This window comes from Oncorhynchus masou, chromosome 32 (genome assembly GCF_036934945.1).
Source record: "Oncorhynchus masou masou isolate Uvic2021 chromosome 32, UVic_Omas_1.1, whole genome shotgun sequence".
Lineage (NCBI taxonomy): Eukaryota > Metazoa > Chordata > Actinopteri > Salmoniformes > Salmonidae > Oncorhynchus > Oncorhynchus masou.
In genome coordinates, this window is record NC_088243.1 from 93,789,300 (window position 1) to 93,795,779 (window position 6,480).

The window sequence follows — 6,480 nt, forward strand, 5'->3', positions numbered from 1 at the left end:
AAGGACCATGATCGTTTGTTGGTGATGTGGACACCAAGGACCATGATCGTTTGTTGGTGATGTGGACACCAAGGACCATGATCGTTTGTTGGTGATGTGGACACCAAGGACCATGATCGTTTGTTGGTGATGTGGACACCAAGGACCATGATCGTTTGTTGGTGATGTGGACACCAAGGACCATGATCGTTTGTTGGTGATGTGGACACCAAGGAACCTGAAGCTCTCAACCTGCTCCACTACAGAAGCAGACCCTAGTTCCTACTCTTAGCTTAGGTAGTCAGTCCTTGGTTTGCATCCTATTACCCATAAGGCTCTGGTCAAAACTAGTGCACTGTATAGGGTGCCATTTGGGATGCAGCCTTGGGGAGGGGCCAAGGGCCTTGTCTGGACCGGGCCAAAGCTGTTATCAAGGTAGGTCTAGTGCTGTCTGTCTCAAGCGGTTCAGAGTGCTGATCTCAGATCAGGCTCATGTGCATGTAATGTGTTGTGGAAGGTAGAACTGACTGATCTAGGATCAGGCTCATGTGCATGTAATGTGTTGTGGAAGGTAGAACTGACTGATCTAGGATCAGGCTCATGTGCATGTAATGTGTTGTGGAAGGTAGAACTGACTGATCTAGGATCAGGCTCATGTAATGTGTTGTAGAAGGTGACTGATCTAGGATCATGTAATGTGTTGTAGAAGGTAGAACTGACTGATCTAGGATCAGGCTCATGTGCATGTAATGTGTTGTAGAAGGTAGAACTGACTGATCTAGGATCAGGCTCATGTGCATGTAATGTGTTGTAGAAGGCAGAACTGACCCTAGGTCAGCACTCCTACTCAGATATATTATTTACATTGGTTTAACATGTATTTCAATACGGCTGTTGTTACAACTGAGACATAAGTTATTATTTCCTCTCTTCTATTCAGCAAAATGTTCCTTATGCTGTCAATGTTAATTTACAATCATATCTGCGTATGTGACTGTGGGAGAGAGTGAAGAGAGGATGGACCTTCATGGATGTTGAGTATGTCTTCCCATCACTGAGAGGTGGTGGTGTTTGGGTCAGCAGTTTACTGGTCTTCCCATCACTGAGAGGAGGTCAGCAGTTTACTGGTCTTCCCATCACTGAGAGGGTGTTTGGGTCACTGGTCTCCCCATCACTGAGAGGAGGTGGTGTTTGGGTCAGCAGTTTACTGGTCTTCCCATCACTGAGAGGAGGTGGTGTTTGGGTCAGCAGTTTACTGGTCTTCCCATCACTGAGAGGAGGTGGTGTTTGGGTCAGCAGTTTACTGGTCTTCCCATCACTGGAGGAGGTGGTGTTTGGGTCAGCAGTTTACTGGTCTTCCCATCACTGAGAGGAGGTGGTGTTTGGGTCAGCAGTTTACTGGTCTTCCCATCACTGAGAGGAGGTGGTGTTTGGGTCAGCAGTTTACTGGTCTTCCCATCACTGAGAGGAGGTGGTGTTTGGGTCAGCAGTTTACTGGTCTTCCCATCACTGAGAGGAGGTGGTGTTTGGTTTACTGGTCTTCCCATTGGGTTTGGGTCAGCAGTTTACTGGTCTTCCCATCACTGAGAGGAGGTGGTGTTTGGGTCAGCAGTTTACTGGTCTTCCCATCACTGAGAGGAGGTGGTGTTTGGGTCAGCAGTTTACTGGTCTTCCCATCACTCAGCAGAGAGGAGGTGGTGTTTGGGTCAGCAGTTTACTGGTCTTCCCATCACTGAGAGGAGGTCCCAGTTTCTGGTCTTCCCATCACTGAGAGGAGGTCCCATGTTTGGGTCAGCAGTTTACTGGTCTTCCCATCACTGAGAGGAGGTGGTGTTTGGGTCAGCAGTTTACTGGTCTTCCCATCACTGAGAGGAGGTGGTGTTTGGGTCAGTCTTCCCAGTTTACTGGTCTTCCCATCACTGAGAGGAGGTGGTGTTTGGGTCAGCAGTTTACTGGTGCTCTAACTCCATGTACTATGTTGCTGATCATCATACTGACTGACACTGAAATTAACTTTTACTCCTGATCACTTCTGGTTCCTGTTTTATTCATCATTCCAACAGGAGATCAACACAATCACTCCGTTTACCTGAGTCTTACACACATGACTGGATAAATCTGTTCAATACGTATCGCAGAAGGTCAGCACTGATGCCCAATCGAAATTTAAAAACGATGTTCCCACGTTGGCGGAGACTGCACCCGTCGGCCCAATGGGAAATGACCTTTACATTTCTATTGTTCAGGACCCAGGCTGAATAGAGCCCCGAATCCTTCCCTGTAAGTAGTGGGTCAATACATTCAGTTTGAGGTCAAGTTTGTTCTGCAGAAACATTAAGGCGATATGGTGGGCAGTATTTGGACATTCTGTCAGAATAGTTCTTGACCACGTGAAGGACATTTTGTAGAGTGGGGCATTAGGGACAGTGGCAGAGAGAGGGAGGGTAGGAACCATGGTAGGAGGAGGGGAGGAACAGTGGTAGGAGGGGGAATAGGAACCACGGTAGGAGGGGGAGGAGGGTAGGAACCACGGTAGGAGGGGGAGGAGGGTAGGAACCACGGTAGGAGGGGGGGAGGAGGGTAGGAACCACGGTAGGAGGGCGGAGGAGGGTAGAAACCACGGTGGGGCGGAGGAGGGTAGGAACCACGGTAGGGGGGAGGAGGGTAGGAACCACGGTAGGAGGGGGAGGAGGGTAGGAACCACGGTAGGAGGGGGGGAGGAGGGAGGAACCACAGTAGGAGGGGGAGGAGGGTAGGAACCAGGAGGGGGGGAGGAGGGTAGGAACCACGGTAGGAGGGGGGAGGGAGGGTAGGAACCACGGTAGGAGGAGGAGGGTAGGAACCACGGTAGGAGGGGGAGGAGGGTAGGAACCACGGAGGAGGGAACCACGGTAGGAGGGGGAGGAGGGTAGGAACCACGGTAGGAGGGCGGAGGAGGGTAGGAACCACGGTAGGGGAGGGGAGGAGGGTAGGAACCACGGTAGGAGGGGCGGAGGAGGGTAGGAACCACGGTAGGAGGGGGAGGAGGAGGGTAGGAACCACGGTAGGAGGGGGAGGAGGGTAGGAACCACGGTAGGAGGGGGGAGGAGGGTAGGAACCACGGTAGGAGGGGGAGGAGGGTAGGAACCACGGTAGGAGGAGGGGGGGAGGGTAGGAACCACGGTAGGAGGGGGAGGAGGGTAGGAACCACGGTAGGAGGGTAGGAACCACGGTAGGAGGGGGAGGAGGGTAGAAACCACGGTAGGAGGGGGGGGAGGGTAGGAACCACGGTAGGAGGGGGGAGGAACAGAGGTCGATGTACACTGGCATCGCATCAGATAAGAACACATACCGTAGATAATGAAGTTATGACTCTCATTAACATCACATCAGATAAGAACACATACTGTAGATAATGAAGTTAGGACTCAGTAACATCACATCTAAAGTTTTTATTTTATTTTTTATTCACACTGATCTTAGGGATGAGTGGTCTAGTGTGGTTCGGTCTGGTCTAGTGTGGTTCGGTCTGGTCTGGTGTGGTTCGGTTTGGTCTGGTTCGGTCTGGTGTGGTCTGGTCTGGTTCGGTCTGGTGTGGTGTGGTTCGGTCTGGTGTGGTGTGGTTCGGTCTGGTGTGGTTCGGTCTAGAGGTCGACCGATTATGATTTTTCAACGCCGATACCGATTATTGGAGGACCAAAACAGCCGATACCGATTAATCGGCCATTTAAAAAAAACAACACTTATTTAAACTTAATATAATACATCCAAACAATAATGAAACAATATGATTAAATAATGCAAAAACAAAGTGTTGGAGAAGAAAGTAAAAGTGCAATATGTGCCATGTAAGAAAGCTAACGTTTAAGTTCCTTGCTCAGAACATGAGAACATATGGAAGCTGGTGGTTCCTTTTAACATGAATCTTCAATATTCCCAGTTAATAACTACAACCTAAAACTTCTTATAGGAATTATAGGACTATTTCCCTCTATACCATTTGTATTTCATATACCTTTGACTATTGGATGTTCTTATAGGCACTTGAGTATTGCCAGTGTAACAGTATAGCTTCGATCCCTCTCCTCGCTCCTCCCTGGGCTCGAACCAGGAACACATCGACAACAGCCACCCTCGAAGCAGCGTTACCCATGCAGAGCAAGGGGAACAACCACTCCAAGGCTCAGAGCGAGTGACGTTTGAAACGCTATTAGCGTGCACCCTGCTAACTAGCTAGCCGTTACACCAGCCTCATCTCGGGAGTTGATAGGCTTGAAGTCATAAACAGCGCAATGCTTGACACACAACGAAGAGCTACTGGCAAAACGCACGAAAGTGCTGTTTGAATGAATGCTTACGAGCCTGCGGCTGCCTACCACCGCTCAGTCAGATACTTGTATGCTCAGTCAGATTATATGCAACGCAGGACACGCTAGATAAACGAGTAATATCATCAACCATGTGTAGTTAACTAGTGATTTATGATTGATTGTTTTTTATAAGATAAGTTTAATGCCAGCTAGCAACTTTCCTTGGCTTACTGCATTCGCGTAACAGGCAGGCTCCTCGTGGAGTGCAATGTAATCAGGTGGTGAGAGCGTTGGACTAGTTAACTGTAAGGTTGCAAGAGTGGATCCCACGAGATGACAAGGTACAAATCTGTCGTTCTGCCCCTGAACTGGAAGTTAACCCACTGTTCCTGGGCCGTCATTGAAAATAGGAATTTGTTCTTAACTGACTTGCCTCGTGAAATAAAAGGTTAAGTAAAAAGGTGTTAAAATAAATCGTCCAAATCGGTGTCCAAAAATACCAATTTCCGATTGTTATGAAAACTTGAAATCGGCCGACCTCTAGTTCGGTGTGGTCTGGTCTAGCGTGGTGTGGTCTGGTCTAGGGTGGTGTGGTCTGGTCTAGGGTGGTGTGGTCTGGTCTAGGGTGGTGTGGTTGGTCTAGGGTGGTGTGGTCTGGAAAAGGGTGGTGTGGTCTGGAAATAGGGTGGTGTGGGTCTAGGGTGGTGTGGTCTGGGTCTAGGGTGGTGTGGTCTGGTCTAGGGTGGTGTGGTCCTAGGGTGGTGTGGTCTGGTCTAGGGTGGTGTGGTCTGGTCTAGCGTGGTGTGGTTGTGGTCTGGTGTGGTCTGGTCTAGCGTGGTCTGGTCTAGGGTGGTGTGGTCTGGTCTAGGGTGGTGTGGTCTGGTCTAGCGTGGTGTGGTCTAGGGTGGTGTGGTCTGGTAGGGTGGTGTGGTCTGGGTGGTGGTCTGGTCTAGCGTGGTGTGGTGTGGTCTAGGTGTGGTCTGGTCTAGCGTGGTGTGGTGTGGTGGTGTGGTCTGGTCTAGCGTGGTGTGGTCTGGTCTAGCGTGGTGTGGTCTGGTCTAGCGTGGTGTGGTCTAGGGTGGTGTGGTCTGGTCTAGGGTGGTGGTCTGGTCTAGCGTGGTGTGGTGTGGTCTGGTCTAGCGTGGCGTGGTGTGGTCTGGTCTAGCGTGGTGGTGTGGTCTGGTCTAGCGTGGTGTGGTCTAGCGTGGTGTGGTGGTAGCGTGGGTGGTGGTCTAGCGTGGTGTGGTCTGGTCTAGCGTGGTGTGGTGTGGTCTAGCGTGGTCTAGGCGTGGTGGTCGTGGTGTGGTCTAGCGTGGTGTGGTCTGGTCTAGCGTGGTGTGGTCTGGTCTAGCGTGGTGTGGTCTGGTCTAGCGTGGTGTGGCGTGGTGTGGTCTAGCGTGGTGTGGTGGTGTGGTCTAGCGTGGTGGTCTGGTCGTGGTGTGGCGTAGCGTGGTGTGGTCTGGTCTAGCGTGGTGGTCTGGTCTAGGGTGGTGTGGTCTGGTCTAGGGTGGTGTGGTCTGGTCTAGCGTGGTGTGGGTGGTCTAGGTGGTGTGGTCTGGTCTAGCGTGGTGTGGTCTAGCGTGGGTGGTGGTCTAGCGTGGTGTGGTCTGGTCTAGCGTGGTGTGGTCTGGTCTAGCGTGGTGTGGTAGCGTGGTGTGGTCTCTAGCGTGGTGTGGTCTGGTCTAGCGTGGTGTGGTAGCGTGGTGTGGTCTAGCGTGGTGTGGTCTGGTCTAGCGTGGTGTGGTCTGGTCTAGCGTGGTGGTCTAGCGTGGTGTGGTCGTGGTGTGGTCTAGCGTGGTGTGGTCTGGCTAGGGTGGTGGTCTGGTCTAGCGTGGTGTGGTCTGGTCTAGCGTGGTGTGGTCTAGGGTGGTGTGGTCTGGTCTAGCGTGGTGTGGTCTAGCGTGGTGTGGTCTAGCGTGGTGTGGTCGTGGTCTAGCGTGGTGTGGTCTAGCGTGGTGTGGTCCTAGGTGGTGTGGTCTGTGTGGGCTAGGGTGGTGTGGTCTGGTCTAGCGTGGTGTGGTCTAGCGTGGTGTGGTCTAGCGTGGTGTGGTGTGGTCTAGCGTGGTGTGGTGTGGCTAGTCTAGCGTGGTGTGGTCTAGCGTGGTGGTGGTCTAGGTGGTGTGGTCTGGTCTAGGGTGGTGTGGTTGGTCATTCTGGTCTAGGGTGTGTGGTGTGGTCAAAGCGTGGTGTGGTACTTCTGGTCCAAAGGGTG